This window comes from Anser anser, assembly GCF_964211835.1.
Source record: "Anser anser genome assembly, chromosome: 5".
Taxonomy (NCBI): domain Eukaryota; kingdom Metazoa; phylum Chordata; class Aves; order Anseriformes; family Anatidae; genus Anser; species Anser anser.
The window spans coordinates 51957441-51979560 of NC_139725.1; the positions used below are offsets into that span (position 1 = coordinate 51957441).

General features: G+C 39.0%; 1 protein-coding gene across 15 annotated transcripts in view; it reads left to right on the plus strand.

The window, feature by feature from the left end:
• The window catches only part of TUNAR (transmembrane neural differentiation associated intracellular calcium regulator), a 163524-nt gene that overhangs the window by 38181 nt on the left and 103223 nt on the right, over positions 1-22120 (plus strand). The window contains exon 1 of one of the 15 annotated variants that reach the window (XR_014585023.1): positions 4453-4922. The exons of the other annotated variants lie outside the window; for them this stretch is intronic. The gene's annotated coding sequence lies outside the window, so the exon portion shown is untranslated. Of the gene's footprint in view, positions 1-4452; positions 4923-22120 lie in introns of those variants that run through there. 15 annotated transcript variants of the gene reach the window in all.

Here is a 22120-nt window from a genome sequence, read left to right on the forward strand (position 1 = left end):
GTGTGCATAGAGCCCTATGGTTTGGGTGACCTCACAACAGAAAGCCTTGGGCTTTAATCCTTCCCTCCTTTCTCTCCTTCTGTCCTCCTTCCTCCCTGGACGAAAGAACAAAACCTTCCCTTTTCCAGCTAAATAAAACAGCATCCTCAAAGGCATAGACAAAAAACAGCCTAACAAACAGCTAAAACCTGGGTATATGCTATACATGGTGTTTCATATGTTCTGTAAGAAACTTTTGCTTGCAAAAGCTCAACTTTAACCTATTTGCAGTGTTTACACTAGAGGTTTAAGTTTGGTTGCTAGACATCACAGTTCGAAAGAAAGGGGCGGGGGGGAAATCCATATTAATTATTGAAGAACCTGAGTGTGTCTGATGTCAAGGAATCTTCAGTGTAGCAGAGCTTGTGTGCTGGAAGTTTTAGATAACTATGTTTTAATGTCTTCCCTGTGTAAATAATGAAGTGAATTCTGTAAGAGACATGGCCTTGAGGTCACTGAATGTTTTCCTTCCAGCTTCCCAGTTGATGTCTCTGTAGCATGAAAGGGGACATGGAGGTGAAAGAAGAAAGAGTGAAAATATTAGCTGTGAACCAAAACTTTGGTAACCATTTGTAAGCGCTGAGTTCAGCTAGGAGGGATGAAGCAGCTTCTGCCACAGAAATACCCATGCAGCAGGTAGTAGATGCTTTCTCCAACATTGCAGTGCTGGTGCCTGGAACCCCACCTCAGCTCCAAGCTGGTGGGAGGACTGTGGTGGAAGCAGGCAGAGCCCCAGTACATCTTTCCCATGACATCTGCCTCCTTTATGTTGCAATATCTTACCCTCCTGGGAAATGGTGCAGGAAGCTGAAAACAGAGTCTTCATAGACTGGCATCAAATAGGAATATTCAGTAGGCTCTGTATCTATGGCAAGCTTGCTCAAGGAAAGCTTGAAATAGTCATAGTCTTGGTTGTGATGTACTATAATGAGGTGTTTTCAGGTTTTCCAATTGCCACACCTGTTTCTCTGTTGGCCAGGTGGCCCATTTGAAACCATCTCATCTGAGTTATACCTCCTTACTGTCAGCATGCATTTTGTCTGAACCTCTTAAATACAGCCCTAGAGTCCTATCCAACCTTTAATTCCTGAACACAGCCTACTTATTATTCACCTTGCTGTTAATTCTCTGACACAGAATTTCTTCAGGGTGAGATTTTTTTCTGAGTCTTACTTATGGAGTTTTTCAAAGCTTCTTGTCTAATCTTTTTTCTTTCTGTATTGGGGGACTTTGTTTCACAAACTTGTTAAGATCTGATTGTGGAACAAAACACTAGCAGTCGTAACCACTGAGATAGTGAAGTCTCTGTAGCCTAATTAAAAGTAAGCTCTAACTGGAGCCTGTTTGGGTCAAACACCCCTGTGTAATCTCATAGCAAAACAACTGCTTTGTTAGTGGATGTCTGTAGTGTTTCAGTGACAAAGTAGATCAGGTTGTCCCATGTTTGATCAGCCCACATACAGTCAACATGGGGATTGCAGTCAGGATGGGTTGGTATGTGGGCAATCACCCCATCTCTCCACCAAAGCTGGGGGTAGGACATCGCAAAGGCATGCACCTGGGGACAGGCTAACATCAGGCTAATCTCATGCTGAAGCTATACAATCATCTCTTTTCATTGTATGCTTAATGCCTTCTGTTAGAATAAAGAATGTGACTGCATAAGTATTTATGTTATACCAATGCCTAATTCTGGAGGTTTAAAGCTGCAAAGGTAGAAATACTCACAAGTCTTCCTTTCTTGCCTTTAGCTATCTTTTTGCCTTACTTGTACTTCTTGATGTAATGATCCAAAGAGTCGGGACAATGTATAGGTCTAGAATAGAGCAGCATGTGGCTTTTTACTGTTCCTATGATGTATTGCCACTTGCAGAAACTGCAGCCTGGATTAAGAGAAGAGAGAAATTGTTGAGTGTGACAGGTCAGGTGTAGTCCTGGTATTTGCAAAGAATTGTACGTTGGGATTCGAATTGAGCCATAAATCCTCTTTGGTTGCCCTTATAAAATCTTATTTCTGCCTGAAAAGCTCTCTGTTTAAAAATAACAGGAGACTGTGAGTATCTACCCCTCATCCCCAACAAAACAAAACCTCAAACAAATAACCTCAAACCCACAACCCAGGGCAGTTGTGATCATTTCTGAAAATACCTGAAGTCTATCTTCTTAAATACCTGTTTTACCCTTGCACTAGTTGAGATTTCTCCAGTCATTGGGCTGAATGTCCAGGGGTCTAGGTTAAAGAGATGGAAAAAATGAAAATGCCCAAGAGAGTTTGCTGGGTGGAAAGTTTATCTACACACATAGATGAGGTTCAAGGTTTTACATAGGCAATTTCAGATGAACTGTATATTACTGGCTATTAATACACCTCTTCTATCCATTTACTTAGTGCCCATGCCTTTGGTACATGGGATCTGGATTCCTAACCCACTTTGCTTGGTTTATTATGCACTGTTGAATGCTTTCTGTGGTTTTTATATTCACTTCAATGTTTCAGGAAAGGAAATAATCCAGGATATTTTTTCCCTTGTCTATTAAGTTATTTGTGTTGATAAATTAATAAAGAAGGTTTGAATGGGACGTGATAAGGTGGTGTTTTGTCAGAGGTAACAGAGCTAAACTGTTACACATCCGAAATGTAACCCATAGCAGGGGACAAACATGTATTACCTATGTTTACAATAGGATTAAATCTAAACAAAATGTACTAAAATTAAACATAAAAATAATAAAATGGTCTTAATTCCTCAAATTCTCCAACTATAACTGATACTTGTCAAAATACAGCATTACTATTATCAATAAGAAAAAGCTTATGGAATATCTGGATCGTGAAAGACCACTTAAAACAATATTAGGCATCTATAGCTTTATGTATCAATAAATACTTATGCTTTTAAGAGACCTTAAAAGCTATTGTAGGCTATGAAAACATTAGTTGCTGTCCAGAACAACAGTATCAGAAGCACTGATTCAGTAAAATGTGTAACACAAAACCCTCAGAGTAATAAACAATATAATAAAAACTGCCAGTGTCGTAGTAGTTTAAAAAGTGCCTTCAAGCTTAAAGCCAAGACCACGTAGTTAGAATAATGACTTAAGATATGAGAAATTTATGTTCAGTTCTTTGCTTGCTTGTGGATTTTCTGCGTGACCTGTGTCTGTTTCTGTGGCGCTTGGCTCCTGCACGCTGGTGCAGATGCCTGGCTGAATCTCTGCTTTGTGAGGCTGCTGCCTGTCTGCTCAGCCTGGGTCACGAAGTGCATGCGTACTTCTCACTTCACTCTTGCAGGGTGTTAGTGGTATCGGCTCCAACTAAAAAGTTGGGGATTTATGTATTTAATTTTGCAAGTGTGATGGGCACAGACAGTGACAAATGGACCGTGTTAAATAATGGTAACTCAACTGGACTCCAAAATAGGGGTGATATTCTCTTCCCACTTCCCACTGCAAAGTGCTTGTGGTCTGTAATGGGAGCTATATTATACCAGAGATGATTTTTCTTGGTGGTTCTGAATACAGGTTTATTTTCCTATTGAAGTGGTACTTAGTCATGCGAAATGTCTTTTTGCTTGAGTTCAGCTGGCTATTAGTCACCTCTCCTTGCAGCTTGCTGGCTTTATGTCTACGTCTGCATCTCTGGAGGTGAAAGATGCCACTGCCATGGCTGGGAAAGCTCTCTGTCAGCTCATGAGGTGCCATTCCTACTGAACATTCGGGGCTTGCTCTCTGCTGGTCACATCACACACAAGATGAAGCTACAGTTGGTAGGAGGTTGTTGAAGACGAGCTGCCTGAAATGGAGAGTTGGGATTAAAGTGTGTGTGTAGGTGCAGGAGTTGCAGGAAAAAAATATTTCCACTGACAGACGTTTCTGGGTTAGATTGGGGGTGCTTGATCACCAATAACTCAACCTGTTCTCTTACCTTGATGCTCACAGAATGGCAAAGAAAGAATGTACCAAATGGTTTAACACTTTAACACCAGCCAGTCATAGATGATGTCTAGAAAAACTTAAAATCCTACTTGCCTCGATGATTTCCCCAAGCAGTTATTTCCATTAAAATCTTCCACAGTAATTGTAACAACTCAAAATTCTGTAAGAGTTTTTACATATTTTTATGATTTAAATTGCGGCCAGTGAGAAGCTGCTAAGCAGATTTAGTTGCACAGGAACAACATGAACAAAAGCAAGTTTTCATCTGCATATTAGGACTGCCTGGTTTCAACCTAAGGCTGGAGCTAATTCTTTCACATTTTTCATATTCATGACTCATTTTCAGTTGAAGCTGCCTGATAGAAATTCAAAACTTGCACTGTGTTTAAGCATATGCAGTAGTAAACAACTTACGTCAAAATAGTAATTAAATAATTTCTGACAATAATCTCTGCTGAGACAGACATGGCACTGTAAGAAGCCTTCCACCAGTTGTTCAAGCAACTTGTGGTCTTTTGTTCCCCATTGGGCTGGCCAATTTTAATTGGGGACGGAACACCAAGAGTTTTCTTGGTCACTCATCACACCTAGGTATGAGGGTGAAGCTGGAGGTTGCCTTAGGCTTGCCTACAAGGATGCTTGTCAAGAGCCCTCTCATGAGGCATCTTTCAGTTCCTTACCCCAATTTGTGAATTGTGCCAGTGAACTCGGGTTCATTACTTCTCGCCTCCACTTGGAAAGATGCACTGTACTTTTTCTTTCTTCAGACAGCTTTGCAGTCTGTATATTTGGAGGAAGGGGATGAAAGCAAATAGTACGAAGTATCAGAGCCATGTTCATACTGGTGAATTAGGCTAAAAGCAAAATTCCATCTTTGGATCCCACCACAAACCCCAGGGGGAGGGAGCCCAAGGTACCTGGTGGAAAGGTGGCAAGCGAAGAGAAAGGTAGGAGCTGGCAGACTGGAAATGGTTATTTCGGGTATGTGAGTTTTGTGATGCTTAAGTTATTCTGCCTTGTTAAAAAGAGCGAACTATAATGTGGAGAGTTGTTTCAATGTAATTGTGAAGTCTGGACTAGCTGGGCTCATGTGCTTGGGGTGACTTTATCGCTTTAATGTACAGCAGTAGCTGCTGGTGTTGGAGTGAAAAAATTTGCAGAGTGAAAGAAAATGAAGATAGGACACTGTGTAGAAATCTTGCATTGTGGAGGCCATTTGGGGATTTCCTCTGTGGAAGACTGTGCTGCTCACAATGCTGCAGCCTCCTGCTGCCAGCCACGACAGAGGCTGCTACTGAACTGGGAATGAATGCTGGGGCAGGAGCAGCTCCTGTCCCCAGGCTAGTGGCAGTGTGCATGGGACATTGCCACCCAGCAAGAATTGACAGACTAAAACTCAGTTCAGTGAGACTGTAAGAAGGTTAAAATGAAACTGGTGGACTAAACTAGTGATTAACTGTCTAGATGAAAGGATTGTGAAGCAATATTATATAACGTTTGCATTCCAAAAATATTTTAGTTGATGTCTCTTTTTTTTTTTTTCTTCTTCTTTCCACGTGTGTTTGTTTAAATACTTGCTGGCAGGCTAAATTTTTTATGTTTGAAATTGGGGTTTCTTGATTTGGGCCTTTGACCACTGTTTTGGAGGCAGCCCAACGTCTAGTTAAGCCTTCATTACTGCTAGTGGAAGGGACTGAGGGATATGAACTTGTAGGATATCCTACTTCAAATTAAGTGATGGTGACTTTTTTTTCCTTGCCATGAATAAGGCAAGCCAATAGGGAACTGTGGTGTGTTCTGAACATTTTTTTTTTCCTTAAATATTGAGATCAAGGAAGCTCCCCCAACCATTTATAAGCCCTTTCTACTTTTCACTGTCTTCCTTTCTGGATGTTAGCATTATTATTAGCTGATCACAAATTTCAGCAGTGAGTTAGCGTGACAGTGGCTTAGTCTGCAGGAAGTAGGTCAGGGATGCTCAGCACTCTGCAGGACCCTTTTTCACTCCTACTCAGGGAGAGAAAAATCTGAGCATGCAAGAAGCTAGAGGGATGATAAGTCTGTCTGGAAACAACACTTTCACTGGTTTGTACTCTCTGACTGGTCCGTCAGTGTGGTGTAAAGTGTGTGATTTGAGTGAAATTTGGTATTGGGAGAGACAGGAGGAGGTAGTTCTTGCATCCTTTGTCTGCGTCCATCCACCTGTTAGTGAAGTAACATTGCAGATCTGAAAATGCAACAGACACCCACGATGTGTCTGTGTATGTTTGAAAGCTATAGATTTATTTTGTGAAAAGGCTTTTCTCAGGTTGAGAAGCTGATGTGCATGTAAACAGAGGCAGCATTTTGGAGTCCTGAATATCATCTCCAGTGGCACCAACTTGTTGCAGCTTTTGCTGCCCAAGCAATGGGAGGCATACAGCCTTAGGTTCAAATATCAACCTTCAGTAGAGAGTACTCCTGGAACTCCTCTGTCATCTTCCAAAAATACTAATAAAATATAGGGAACAAGAGAAAACAAAGGCATCATTCTTTACTTGGTATACTTCTCTGAATTTCCACTACTGTCTAACACTTTATCCAGCAATGGATCATCCCTTGCTTGAGGCCCTTCCACTCCAGTGGACTTGTAGTATGAAGCCCCGTGCAATGGAAATGTCTGGGCAATTGGCACTGAACCAGGGCATTTCCTCATAAAAGCTGTCATGAAGCCTCTCGGTTTATCTGTTGCCATGGGGACACCACTTACTTTCTTTGGAGAAATTTTTGGGCAACATGCAATGTAAGCAGGTATAGCTTTAGATGGCTGAAATTTAAAATAAACTTATTACAAAGCTACTTTCTTGTGCTTTGCTTGGCAAGCTAAGGCATTATTTATTCTTCTGTAGTACAAGCTCCTGGCAAAAACTATCTAGGACTGTGACTTCAAAATCTGGAGACTAACGAATTACTTCAGTAAAGATTTCGGTATGCCATTTGACACACCACAAATTGCTCAGCATATTTAATCCTATTAACGGAAGCTGAGAGATGTGATCCTTTTATGCTTAGAATCAACAAATGTTGCAGCTCAAACCATGCTTATCTCAAACAGCTAACTAAACAGGCACTGAGAACTGAATCTGATGGTTGGCTCCTTGACTTGCCAAAATAAATATAGATAATGCCATGTGTTCAGAAATTGCCAGAGTGAAATCCGGCTGCTGTTATTTTTTTTAAAGAATCACTAAAATGTTTGTTTTTTCTTGTATAACTCTAGGCTTGTTTGTGGTTTCTCGCTTTTTTTTTTTTTAAGGCTGAAGTATTAGCAACACTCTCACTTGCTTAATTAATGCAGAAGCTTCCACTTTTTTTCTACCTCTAAGTAAGATGGAGACCCTGCTATTGGATGAGCTCTAATATTTTAAAGAAAATTATATTCCTTAAAAAATACTATATTAAATACTAACAAGGTTACAATGTCAAACACTCAAAATTTAAGGAATAAAGTTATTATTCCTTAGGTGTCCAGGGCAGTTTCTTTCCAGCACTGCTGGGCACTCTTGCTGGGAGGCAATCTTCAATTAACTGTGTGTGTACACTTTTTCCCAAAACTTGATAGTACTCCTTTAATAAGAGCTTTCATGTATAACCTCTTAAGGATTTCAAAATGATTAATTCCTTGTTCTTCAACTGTATGATATCTTCCATTTTGTCTAAGGGCGTAAAGAACAGAAATGAGAAATTATCTGTGGAAGAGCTGTAGAAGGAGATGGTACACCTCCCTGCTTGGATACAGCAGAGGAACAGTGAGAGACAGAGATCTTGGCTTCCCCTGGCTTGAACAGGCATGGGCACTGATGTTTTCACCCCAGCTCCTCAGACGTGTTCTTGTCTCCTTGGCCTGTACTTTTCATCATGACTTTCATGGCTTTTCTCCTTTCACTGCTTTAGACATTGATCCCAGTCTTGCCTCACTTCCATACCAATCCAGAGTTCCTAAAGTTTCTTTTAGGATGTTTTGTGCTATGTGCCCCTGCCTCCATGCAATTCCTGTTCTTGTTGTTTTACAATTGATATTTGCAGGTTTCAGAAGTTAAAATGAGCCTTTGGACTCCTTTTCAATTGAGCGATATCACCCTCCTCTAAGAAATAAATATCCATAGAGGTCAAACATAATTAGTGTTGCTTCTTCTACTTTGAAATCTCCAACCCTAATGAAAGTAAAACAAATACTATAAACAATTTGGGTGATACACTTGGTTGTTATCTTAGTGTTTTTTTGTTTGTTTGTTTGTTTTTTTTAGGCAAATGTTATCTACATAATTAGGGAATATACTAAGAATCATAGTTCAGGTTGGAAAGGACCTTCAGAGGTCAACCACTCCAATGCTCTGATCAGAAGCAGGCCAGACTGGATCAGGTTGCTCTAGGCTATGCCCAGTCATGATCCTGCATGCCTGGAAGCCTGTGGATTGCTTCAGAATTTCTGGGACACCCTAGGCCTGCTGAAGACTTAACTGTGACTCTGCTTTAGTGGGGTGAAACAGGATACCCGAATGAGTTTTGGAGTAGGTAGAGGGGGAAAAACCACAGGTAAGCATAGGAAAGCGTACTGCAGCTTGTTCTCAGAGAAAAGACAAGAATAAACCTTAAATAAATGAAAAAAGTGGGGATGGAAGCCTGTGGTTTTTTTTTTTTTGGTAGGTGTTGTGATTTTTCAGGTGAAAGTACCTGACTCTGTAGGTCACGCATCATTGCCAAGGAATTTCATACCCTTCCCAGAAAACTTACCCTAAGCCACTACTGCAAGCTGTGGGTATTTCCTGAAGAGAACCCACAGTGTTTCTAATGCCTTTTGTTGCATGTGCTGCAAGTCTCCCATGGTGTGATGTAATGCAACATGGCATGTGGTGTTATAAATAGAAGGATGAGATCTTGCAAAAACCTGCCTGCCAGGCAAACTCACTTTTTTTTTTTTCTTTGAAGGGTTTTTTAAGCTCTTAACTACACTCCCTGTTTCCAAAAGGTACCTTTTGCTCTTGCACCCTCCTGCTCAGGTTACCTGGGTTGTGTTAGAATGGCTTTTTCTTCCAGTTTCTTTCTGTTGGTCAACAGCTCAACAAAGCCTCCATAAGGGCAATGTCTTGCTTCTATCAGCTCCTGCCTCTCCTTTAATCTGTGCCTATGCATTTCTAATTTGCTTGTTGCTATGGGCAAGATGTTAATTTTAGTAACCTTGTGTAATTACTCTGAAGTCACTGGAGTGACATACTCATGTACAGTATATCACCAATCACAATCTGTCCTTGTGTTGTCTTAATGCATTTTTTTGCTTGTTTTCTAACCCCCTGCCAGTAAAATCAATCTCTGTGGCTTTAACAGCAATGCTACTGGTAGAATAATATTCAGATGATGTTTTAAATAGGCTGTGGAGTCATAGTTACCAACATGACGATGCATGAGCAGATCCCTAGGCTTTCTGGCAGTGATGCTGCACTGCAATTTCATGGTCTCCAGCTTGTTCTGTGCTCTCCAGAAGAGTGCTGGGTTACTATATTTATACTGATCAGTTACAAATACTGCTTACCAGCATTTATTTCTAGAACTGTTTGGGTTTACAGACAGGCTTCTCCTGTGTGCCTGACCAAGAATAGTGCCTTTTAGCTGTATCTTGTATAAGAGCTGAAGGTCATATATCAATTGCCGTCTAGTAGTCATTAGTCTAAAACATCAGCTGTAAAGCAGGACTAATTGGGACCCCCCTCTTTTATGTGTTTCATATTCTAGTTTGGGACATAAAAGGGACAGAAAGGGCCTTTTTTTTTTCCACAAGCAATTATTAGTAGTTGACTATTTGCCTTTCTTGTAGGATAGTGATATATTCTTCTGTGCTTCTTTGAACACAGTGTCAGAAATCTAGTGTCTTACCTGTAGTAGTTCAAATTCATGTATAACATGCCTGCAACTTTGACATGGTGTGATTGTTGCAAAGCATGTTGCTTCTGTTGAATAATGATAATAAAACAAATCAAACAAACCAACAAGACAAACAAAAAAATCCAAACATATTGTAGTACCTCTTCCTGATGTCTCAACAATTTCAGCCAACAAAGGGCATGTTCGTACAAGAAGAGAGCACTTTGGCATTTGCTACCTTTTGGTGGAACTATGCAGAAGTGTGCATGCAGAAGCAACTGAGGTATTTTACAGAGGAGAGGCTGTATCAGACTTCACGTTGTTTCCGAAGTGTGAAGAGGAGCCGTCAAATGAACCAACAAATAACTGGCTTGTTTATTAACTTTCCACTGATAGTGAATCCATACAAAGGAAAACATTAAGCAGGGAAAATGTTAGCACATGAATGCCGCAGCGAGTTGAATCTCCACGCATTGTGTCTGGCTCAGTAATTTAGGCGAAAACAAAACAGATTCTGCCTAAAGCAACACAGCCCTTGTTAAATTTCACAACTCATGAAACATTTGAAGTGCTATAGTGTTACAAATTAAAAGCATGTTTATATGCTTGATTAGACGCAGATTAGAGAATAGTGAAGTCTTTTTTATTTACTCTTGATCTTTCCACCTATGTTGAAACATGATCCTTTATTAAACCTTACCTGCTGTTGTGCTGTCTTGCCTCTGGTTTGGGGAGTTCCCATTTGGATCTGCTGCATGGAGTGCCATTTTCTTTTTGTCTGCTTTAAGGGATGTTCTTCAAATCAGAATTTCTTCTGTCTTAATTTGTTCTCTTCCAGTTGCAAGAATTTATTTCTGTCCATGCTACAGAAAAGCAGTTTGATTAAGTAATGAAAACAAATGTTGCTCTTCCAACACAGAATATTTTTCTTCTAGATATAAACTAATGTGCTCCTAGAAGCACTAGGATGCTTCTGAATATAAACGTTGTGTACCTTATCGGAAACAAATGGATCTACTGTGGGCTCCAATCCAACACATTCTGGACTTCAAAATTTGTACAACAAATTATGGATTTCTGCAACTGTTTAGTTGATAGCCAGGAAATAAGTGAGGGGGAGAACCAGGTGCTACAGTGTTGTCTTTTTTTTGTCTTTAATTTCCCTTATTGGAAAGAAAAACACCTCATAAAAGTACAAATACTGTAAGAAAGTGCACTTGCTTATAAAACCTACGTAAGTAAAGGACTCTTAATCACTGGTATCTTGTCTCTCATTGTTCACTGATAAATGTGAAGAGGGGACTAAACGAGCCAAGTGTGTACTTGTGTTTTTTTTGAATCCTTAATATTTATAAAAAATGAATTCTGTATTTGTGACCACATTGAAGCCTGGCTTCTACAATGCAATGGAATCTGAAATTAGGCATGGCTTTAATAATCTCCTGGGGTGAAAGAATAATTCTGCTAATTGCCTTGTAACGTGACATAAAGAACAGTGGAAACACTTATTAGAAAGGTGTGAAGAAACCGAACACCACACCTTTGATAGAATCCAATAACAGGAAGTATCTGAGGTGTCTTAAGATGTCTCTAAGTTCTCCTATCTTCTGAACTACACCACTGCTTGCCCTTAATTGTGCAAGAAGCTGGTACTGGAAAGAAAAGAAGATATATCTGCAGATGGTACAATGATTTTGGATCAGTCAACTATCTCATAAACTATTAAGACAAATCCTAATGAAAAATTTTGCATCTTTAAAAAAAAAAATAAAATCTGACGCTTTCATAGGCTTGCTCTTCTACAACATTACTGAAGGATACCCTTGTACTGCAAATCCAAACCTAGGAGCTTCACAGCACAACTTCTTTTTTTTTTTTTCCTTCTGGAAACACATTATTCCTTATGGTACACTTGTTCTCTTCTAATGTGTCGGGCTGCAGCCTGCAGTAAAGTGGCTTCACAACCCCTTTGAGAATGCTGGAAATCTACAGATGAATAAAAAAAAGGAATTACTTTAAAATCAAATGGTATGTTTGGGACAATGCAAACTTGGGAAATCCATTCTCAGTCATCTAGGTTGCCAGAGACTCCAATACATAAATTTTCTTGGAGGAAAAACAACTATGTAGTGATGAAAAGTAAATGAAGGAATTCAAGGCTGATGATATGTAGTGGCTATTTCATGTTTTTACCTCTGAACCATGGAGATGGTCAGAGGTTATCTTTTGCAAAGAAACATTATGGAAAGGGGGATACAAAAATATTGTTAGGAGCCATCTCTTGGCAAGTGCTAGCAATAAACTTCTGACTCTTCTGCTTTTTTTTTTTTTTTTTTTTTCCCCTCTCCTGTTTCTGTATTGAGTCCCTGGTCATGCAGTGACAGCAGTGGTGGCAACTGCTGCAGGAACTCAGTATGCTTGTGTTTTAAGTGAGGCTGTTTGAGGTGTCAAGCATGACTGGCTGGCTGCCTGTGTCTTCATGGTAGTTTGCCTATGTACAATTGTGCTGTAGTGTGTTGTTTTTTTTTTTAAAGCTTTATTAATAGGGAAAGTCTCCATACTTGATCAAATGATAAATGTTAAGGACATATTCTACACCTTACTACAGTACACATGGTCAGCATCCTTGAAGTAAGTGATGAACCAGAAAATTTTTCATTTATTAAACCATGGTGTACATTGCAGCTGTGTAATGAAATTTATTCCTTGCAAAGCTTGTTTGAGAGCTGTGTTCTGGAATTTGTGTGCAATTCTTTCACAGTTGTCCTTCAGCTTAATGGTCTTGCAGTGCAGCTGAACTCAGCATGGAGTAGACATTCTTTAGCCTATAGATATCTTGAACACTGGAACAACTGAGATGTGAGCTTATGTATCTGTCTGTAAGCAGAGAGGTGAAGTGGAGTGTGTCTCTGCTCCAACCTGCTCCACACATGCCAGACTTCTCCCCAGTGGAAGTCAGTCTCCCACTACCTTTGCACAAATATTATAAATAGGCCAGCTATACTCAAAATAGTTCTGATATCAGAATAACCTTTCTATCAAGATTATTGGGTGCAACTGAATGAAACACACATTAGTTTCTTTTTTTAAGTTTCCTGAATTTCTTTAGAAATTGTTACTAAAGGAGCAGTTGTTTTATCATCCTGTAGATTCCTGATAGAATTAATTAGCTTCTCTCACCACGGAGAATCAATGCAATAAACTATTCTTGAGACCTATCCTGCCAAAGATAGGTGTTTAAAAATGTTCTCTGCATGAGTAATTGTTTTCTATGTTATCTGGAGAGAGAAATAGATTTACATCTCAGAAACAATTGCAGACTGCTAAAATTGCCCACTTTCAAAAGCCAATTATTTTTTTTTTCCTTTTTTCCACCTAAGAGTTCAATTTTGATATGGAAGCTATCTTGAGTCACAGTGATACGGGGTCAGTCTTATCAGAATACATTTTCTGGTCATTCATCACTGTGCTGTGTGGGTCTTGACTTCATTCCCCTCTGCCTCCCCTCACTAGAAACATGTCCTGCCTACTTATTTTCTTAGGCTTTGATTTTCTTTTTGTTATTTTTTTTTCTTTTTGCTATAACTCTCACAACAAATTTGGATGAAATTTCTTTAGTTTTCCCTGCTTCTCCTCCCAGAGTAGGTTTTTCCTGTGTCTGAAACTTCCCCTTAGGTCTGGCAGTGCTGCTCAGGGGTCCTGGGGTTTTAATGGTAATCTGGGAATTACAATTCACATTCCGACAGAAAGCCAACGAACCTGCTGGAGGATCTACTGGGGATTTGCCCTGTTAATGAAGGCTAACAGGATGGTGGCTGGTCATCTGCATAATAATAATGTCTACTCCTGGTAATGAAATGGGCCAGTTGTTGTGCTTTTCACCAGTAAGGATGGGACTGTGCTTCCTTCAGGTTCTTTGTCTCCTTCGTAGTTTTTAAGCATGGGAGACTGAATGTTGAACTGGGCTGGTGATTGAATATCATGAATGTTTTGTTCAAAGGAAGACCTTACTAATGTTTGACTTAATGTAAAATTTATTTTGTGCCCATACACTTATAGGATATATAGAGTTGTTGTTTTGATCTGTGCATGTGCTACCTATAAATAACTTTGAAAAAAATGGTTAAATGCCTTAACTACTGTTTGGAATTACAAAACTGAGTACAACAAAAGTTCAAATGGCTTCTTCATCTCTTATGTACAACTCAGAACACAAACAAGTTCCCAGGCTTTGCTCACAAGAGACCAAAGAGTAAGTAAAAACAACAGAGGAGGAGAATGCAATACTTTTATGTTCTTTAGCTCTAGACAAACCCACCTTGGTTAAACCAACAGAAGAAAAATGGAACATTAACTTCAAGGGTGGGGTGGGAAAATCTGGAGGTAGATTTGTTTAAATAGTTTTAATGAGATAATTTATTAACAAAAAAAAATAAATTTTGTTTTATTATATTTTATTATATTTCTGCTCCTCTATTTGTGACTGTGTGCTTTTGATAGGTGAGGTCCTTTGCAGTAAATAAATAAAGTACACAAATGCCCATAAATATTAGTGCTGGATAATGATTTCCATATGGTTAAAATAAAGGAGTATTTTTATCAACCCTTTCTGCTTTCAGTAAATATTTGCCTCCTGAGATGTTTACCATGGCATTTAATAATTTAAAAATATTACACTGTTAAGGACTTCACTCAAGGCTGACATTACAATAGTGAATACAGCAGTATAGAATAGATGATGATCTCTGCTGAGCTTTTCTCCAAAAAGCCAAGGTAGACTAATAAAACCAGGCAGCGAATAGGTAAATGATACAAATGAATTCCTGTTTGAAGCACAACCTGTGCCAGGAAAAGAGTAAAGTGTTCTTCTAAAGTATTTATTTCCTGCTTCATTAACTGCTAAGGGAACAGTCTTCATATGTGCAACTCCAGGGATTTTCTTCTAGATATCTCAAGTAAAAATTTCAGTGCTCTTTTATACTTTTATTATGTGTCATATATTAAATGCGATCAAATGCAATTTTACATTCATATTTAAAATATTAACTAGAGACTGTTCTTCTTTTGTTTATTTTTTTATTTTTATTTTTTTAAAATCTAGAATATCTTTGCTCAACAGGTGTGTTTGAGAGGCCCTGTGTATGAGGGAACTTTCCCTAGTGTTGCTTTTTGAGGAGGGATGCAGCATTGACTTCAGTGGAGAGGAGGAGAATGTCCCAAATGGCCTAATAATTGCTTTTGAAATTCACTTGTTCCAATTTTTGATTTCCTTTTTCCTAGTATATCTCTAGCAGATGTGGACACTAGTGGAATTCATCTGGCAAGGCAGAATCCAATTGTTATATTTTTTTCCTGCTTTTAATATATGTGCTGCTTCCGCAAAGAAAATGGTGAGCGAGTAAATTTTAGTGACTAAAGAGATACGTATGTGTACAATCGTAACACAGAGATGAAGTTTATGGAGCTATAAAAGAACCTTCTGAAGGAACAAATAATAGGAAAGGAATACACAAACTGTCATGGCTTGTTATGAGTATAGCTGGGGAAAGCTTCCCAGTATCAGCTGTAAAAGTAGGCAGTGAGATCCGCCCAGATTACTGTCTGATATGTTCCTACAGGGGAGGAGGATGGTGATGGAAGCTGGGCTCACTTTTAAATAAGCACGCATACAGTCGGTATGGAAGAGATTTTGATGAATTTGTTTTAAAGAGAAGTGTGCTCATAACAGTGTGCTGTATTGGCAAGCTACATTTTTTCTTGCCCAGATGGGGGCTGAATCCTTTTGGTGTCCTTTAGACCACAATGAGTTGATTTATGATGCTAAGTCTAGAAAATTATGTAGCATTTAAAGTCTCAGAAATCCTGGGACAATTTAATCTAAGAAAAGACCTGCTTGTGTAAAATGGAATTATTAAATGATTGTTCTTCCAGACTAATTATTAAATTATGTTCTTCCAGGCTCAAATATATGGTGGAATATACTTGAGCAAATAAATAAATAAATATTGGTGACATGTCCACAGTATCTCCCACTATCAAAATCCTGGAATCCTATGCAGACACTTTCCTGAGCGTAAGACACTACCTCATGCACCATACGTTATTTCAGAAAGTAGGTAAACCCAAAAACTAAAAAGCCAAATCAAAGCAAACAAAACATCAAAATCAAAACCCTTGCACAGCAGTGCTCTCATTTCAAGCATAACTTGGCTTCTAACATTTGTTATCATCATATCCCTCTGATGTTTGCTGAGCAATCGAGTAACATCGCCTCCAAATCCTGTCAGAATTTTCTTTCCTTGTCAGTGATCTTTGAGGGTCATTGTAGAAGAAATTGTATTTGCAGAAATGCTCTGGATCATGTATGTTGTATATTCCCTCAAACACACTTCGTGAAACTTGAACCTTGTTCCCCCTTGAGTTATCAAGCTTTTAATACACATCCCATTTAAACGATGATATCTGGAGTGATTATGCCATCAAGACATGAATTTTGGGCTGTGGGTACTTCCACATGTATGATGTTTTCTGGCAGTCATTATCTGAAAACTTTTTTTTTTTTTTTTTTTTTTTTTACATAGAAGTCTATTGTTATTACACATCATGATTTAGCTTGGCTTACACTCCTAAATTTTTCATTCAGTGCACAGATAACATTCGATGCCTTATTGTAAGATATGAAGAGTCCCTATGTATCAAACAAATCAACACCTGTTGAATACACCCAGCTCTTGATATGACTATTTTACTGGTGCTAGACTTGTCATAGTACAAATATAAATGTGTGAATTGATATGGTATGTCTGAAATTACTTTTTTTTTTTTCTTTCTTTTTCTAAAGAATATTCCTCTGGGGCTTTTATGCATGTCTGGTTTCATCAGATTCAGGGGATATGGAAGTATCACAGTCCTTACACTACTAACAACATTATTTGATTTATAATAGAAGTTTAGGTTCCACTGATTCTTAGTATATGCTAGTATAAATTTAAAAATATCCACGGGGGGAGGGTTCAAACTTTAAATCTGTATTTCAGTTCCATTGCAGCATAAAATTATTAGTAAAATATAAATGTTATAAACTTTCACCAACCCAGAAACATTGAAGACAAATAGTTTGTTTTCAAGCATCTTAAAATAAATAAATTTTGAAGACTTAGGGATGAGATAGTTTTTCTTACTTCTATTTAATGCAAATGATTTTAAAAACAGATATATAATCAAGTGAGTTTGGTAAAGATGAGAACGATAGTACAGACATCAATACACGGTTCTAAAATTCTTTCCTGAAAATCAGGAAAATATATGTTTTAGATAAGCATATCCTTGCTCAGCGGATCTTTCGTGCTTACTAATAGGATATTGGTGAGATACCGTCTCTGATATTGCCCTACTTCTATCCACAGAGGCATCCCAGAGCACATCAGTTAAATAAGTCTTCCAGCTCTTACCTGTTTATCACTTTTCAGACATTGATTAGCAATTGAGTTCAGTCCCCAGATGTACGTGTGTTCTTTTTGACCTACTAATCTAAGACATTTCTGAAATATTTATCTGGCTTTAGTAAGAATTCTCATGTAGATATCGTTAATTTAATGTGTCCGTATTACAAACTCTTAAAAAAAAAAAAAAAAACTTGAAAATATGTGGGATAAGCTATGAAACATTCTCCTAGAATAACAACATTTATGCATAAGGAAAAGAATATTTAAAAGGAAAGAAAGAGTGACCAATTCACACATTTTGAGGTGTGTCGGGAATTTTTAGGAGAATATTCAACAGCATATTCCAGTAGATTTACTGCTAGAAGCTAGGATAAGCTAGAGGGGCAGAATGTTTGGTGATTATATTGAGGTTTTCAGAAATTTTGATGCTACTTTTACCTGGGTCACCATAGGTGTTTTCTAAGATGAGGAGCTCAGCTAAAAGTGTTGAAATGGGAGGCCAGTTTCCCAGATGTTGTAATGTGAAGCTTACTCTGAGTTTTCCTAGGTTATTAATAGAAGTCTAAATATATGGTATGCCAGCAGACTCAGGCCTGATGTAGGTGAGTGGTGGGTGGCTCCAGATAAACTGGAAAATCCTCAAGTTTGAACAGAAATTTCTGAAATACTTTCCTTTGGATTTGGTACTTACATAGCTCTGTTTCTTTCCCTGAAGGAAACTTTGGGACTCACTATATGGAAAAATTATAGGAAGTTTGAATGTTAAAAGATGTAAAGTTGATAACTGAGGGCTCTCTGTGGACTGGAATGTGCACTGTGTCTATTAGCATGGTCAAACAAAAATGTATTATATGCACCTCAAATTCTTAAGTCACCAAGACTAATTTCATTCAACTTTCTTATTTTTGTGTTAAGATTGTCATTGATACTCCTCCTAGATGTGGTGGAGAGAGAGGTATTTGATTGATTCTGATAGTGCCTATGAATTGAAACTGGAAGAGCTTATCATTCAGTGATTAGTTTCATTGTAAATTAAATTGTAAAATCATATATTCTTTTTTTTTTTTTTTTTTTTTTTTACAATTATTCTAATTGCAAAATGCATCCTACCCCAATGCACCTTGGTCTTTAGTCAAACTCAAGCCTGACCTTGTACATGAGGTACCTTTAAAATGAGAAATGAGAGGGATTTACTAACAGGATAAGACACCCATTCCCTGCAGCACTGAGTGCTGGAGGGCGTACTTGGGGTTGGATAGTGGAGAGGAGCAGTGCTTCGTGCAGCTCCTTTGTTCCATCATGGCCATATGTCAGACCTGATGACCAGAGTGCTCCTTGCCAGTAAGCACAACAAAGCATCTGTTCATCCCCTGGCTGAAATCAGCTGATAGTCAGGCATGGTAGAGTGAATCGTGATGAAAGTCAGACACGTACACACAGGTAAAACAAACAAACAAGTAATTGAAAAGTTTTAAAACAATCATTTGGCTGAGTACAGCTTAAGTTATAAAGCTTCAAATTCTTTTGAAGGGAATTAAAGTTGGGAAGGGGAAAAATATCAAATTACCAGTAAGAGGAATGATTATGTTAATACCTTGTTGAGCTTCCAAGCATACCCTGTGGGATCTCGATGTTTACAGAGCACTGATTAAGCTCTTTCTCTGCTAGGTACTTATGTACTCAAAAAAAAATAATAAAAATAAATAAAAATCAACACAACTATCTTCCCTGAGCCAAAGCTTCTCAGTGCTTGCTAAACAGCACAGATGGAGAAATTTCTGGGACGGGACTTGAACTGAGGAGGCTAAAGAGATGGAGGACAAGAGTGGCGGAAGTCTTGATCACTTAAGAGGTCTGTGTCAATACTTGTTCTTTTGATTAACTCATAGAATCATAGAATATCCTGTACTGAAAAGGAACTAGCAAGAATCATCAGGTTCAACTTCTTGCTCCACACAGGACCACCCAAAAATCAGACGACATGTCTGAGAGACGTGTCCAAATGCTTCTTGAACTCCAACAGGCTTGGTGCCATGACCACTGCCTTGGGGAGCCTGTTCCAGTGCCTGACCACCTCCTCTATGAAGAACTTTTCCTGATATCCAGCCTGATACAATACCATAGGCTAATATTCTGCAACATTTCCTTCAACTTCTCTTCCTTTCTGTGTATAATCTAGGCCACGGATTCATATTTTTGTGATCTGAATACCATAAAGACCTTGTGGCATACGATTAAATAGCTCTAATTCCTGCTAGGCACAAAGACGCTTGTTTTGCACAGCTTTAAAGTCACTCCTGGAAGCATGGCAATATGCATACCTTCCCTTTTCAGGCAAATGCATACTGGATGCCTATAAGAACTCTGTCAGTGTTACAAGTGACCCTGAGCAGCTGGTAAGGGAGTTTTCTGCAGAAGCTCTGCTCAACATTTGTGGGTCTTTGTGGCTCTCAGTCCAGATGGAATCTGCAAAACATTCAGTTGCCAAACTCAAATAAGCCTTTAGTAAGCATGCATAAACCAGGACTTTTCTACGTTTGGAAATAGTGAAAACTTTGGCAGTTTTTCCTGGAAACAGGAAAACTCAATCCCCTTCCAAAATCAAGCTGTTTCTTAAAAGCAAGCAGATTATTATTATTACTTTTTTTTTTTTTTTGGAACAAGCAAAACTTCCAAGCGTGTCACCTTCAAGGAATGTAGTTGATGGTTTTTTGTTTGTTTGTTTATTTCTTACTTGTGCTCTTTCTATCTCTCTCTCTTTGAACATGGGCAACAAACAGCCATATGATTTTTCTGAGAACTTGCCAAAATTCAGGCCAAGGCAGAGATTCACTGGGGAAATTTCAGTGGCCCAAACAGATGCAAAAAGTGGACTCTGTGAAGGGATGTATGAGATACAGGCAGCACAACAAGTACTGCTTATACCGCGTTGATATTGCCTCTGAAGATTAATGGATCATCTATTATAATATTTACACAAATTAAGTAAGCAGCCCTCTGCAAGATGTGAGCTCATGTCCATGAAATGGGGCTTTTAGGATTTTACTATATGCGCAGCCACTGCTGGAAACCTCGTGCCCTGCATAAATGGTAGGTTCTCCCATTGAGATCTTCCAAACCAATCCTGATCTTTTAAAAACGTACAAGCTGTAAAAGCAGACGGGAAAACCCCTAAAAGTCTGATCTTTAGCAGATCGTGAGGCAGCTGGTATTCATAAATAATATTTTATGTATCTCAGTGCACTGACACAGACTAGACCGCCATGTGCCATGCTGGCTGTGAAAGCTAGTTGTGTGATGTAGTTGGGTTGTCATCTTGGGTTAGGAAGATGGGCCTTCCTGTGCCATGATAGTTGGATTGCTCCAATGGGTGGGCAGGACCCAATGTAGAAGAGCCGTTCTGGGCTTGGGATGAGATCTGGGCAGCCAAAAGAGAGGCTTGTGTGTCTTCTGAGATGCACCATGTTTGTATGTGTGGTAATATGTCTAGCGGGTCTGTGACCAGACCCCACAGTTGGCTGCCCCAGTGTAAGAGGATTTGTGAGCACCAGTGATGGTAAGGAAGTTTTGGAGACATGGTGAAGATCTTCTCTTAGGCTGGAGTGGGAGTCTTCTGGGGATATTGCCTTGAAGACAAGATACACACTCGGTCTGAATGTGCACTATGGGATTCAGTGTAGTCAAAATCTGAGATTTCTCAGCATCTCTTCAGGGATGCATGCTTACAAATAAGGAATAGGGAGACCTTGTCTCTGAATTGTGGCTATTATCCCTTCTCTGACATAAAACCCATTTATTGAAGCAAAATATACACGTTATAAATGTCTTCTGTGGCAGTATTGCTTATCTTTTATTTTTCTTCTGTGTGTACAATTGTACCAATTTCCTGTACTCATGGGACAGTGATCTGCCTGAAAATTACCTGGCTGTTCAGGAGAGCTAGTCAGACTGTCTGATGTAGAAATAACACTGCTGCCTAGAAGGAAGGGGTATGCCTTGCTAATCTATATAATTACCAAATCTAGATTTCATCAGAAATATCAAGTAGCAAGCTAAGCAGAGTTCTGCCTCCATGATCACTAAGTACAAGTCCAAGCAGCCACCAGCCTGTGTGTGCTGGTGTAGGAACCCCAGGCTTTTCTGGCGGTGCTGTGTGCTTGGGAGCCCTTCTCCAGTGATTCCCAAGGCTGCTCTTGCAGATCTGTGCCCTCCAGTCTCTAAGCATATCTTAAGGGCCTCCCTCGCATTCTGTACAGACAGAGGCTCAATGTGATCCATGTCCACTAACATCAATAGGAGCACTCCAAAATCATTTACCCATTGATTCCTCACCCCACTCGCCTATTCAGTTTAAATTCTTCTAGAGCTATTTTCTTATTTATTTTTATTAACCTAAAACCAGATCAGACTTTATCTACAGTTTGATTGCTTTCAGGTTAGTATTGGCACCTGAATGTAAACAATCTCATGTGTCCTGGGGGCAGGTTTGTGGTATATGTCAACCTGCTAAGCAGTCTCCAACAAGACTAGAAATTTTAAAAAGGCAAATGTAACTGGAAGCAAATATCAGCCTAATTATTTGTGATAACATCTGTCATGTATTTAAGGCAAGCCCCTGGAATAAGACAACGGTTTGACTTTTTTTTTCCCTCCCTTTTTTCTTCCTTTTCTCATACTGTTCTTTTGATATTCTTGACCCCTGTGGTCAGAATCAATGAAGACGTTGGAATTCCATGAAAAACACTGAAAGAAATGTGTAGTTAAAATTTCCTGTCATCACTGAGATTCTTCTGTAGGTTGAC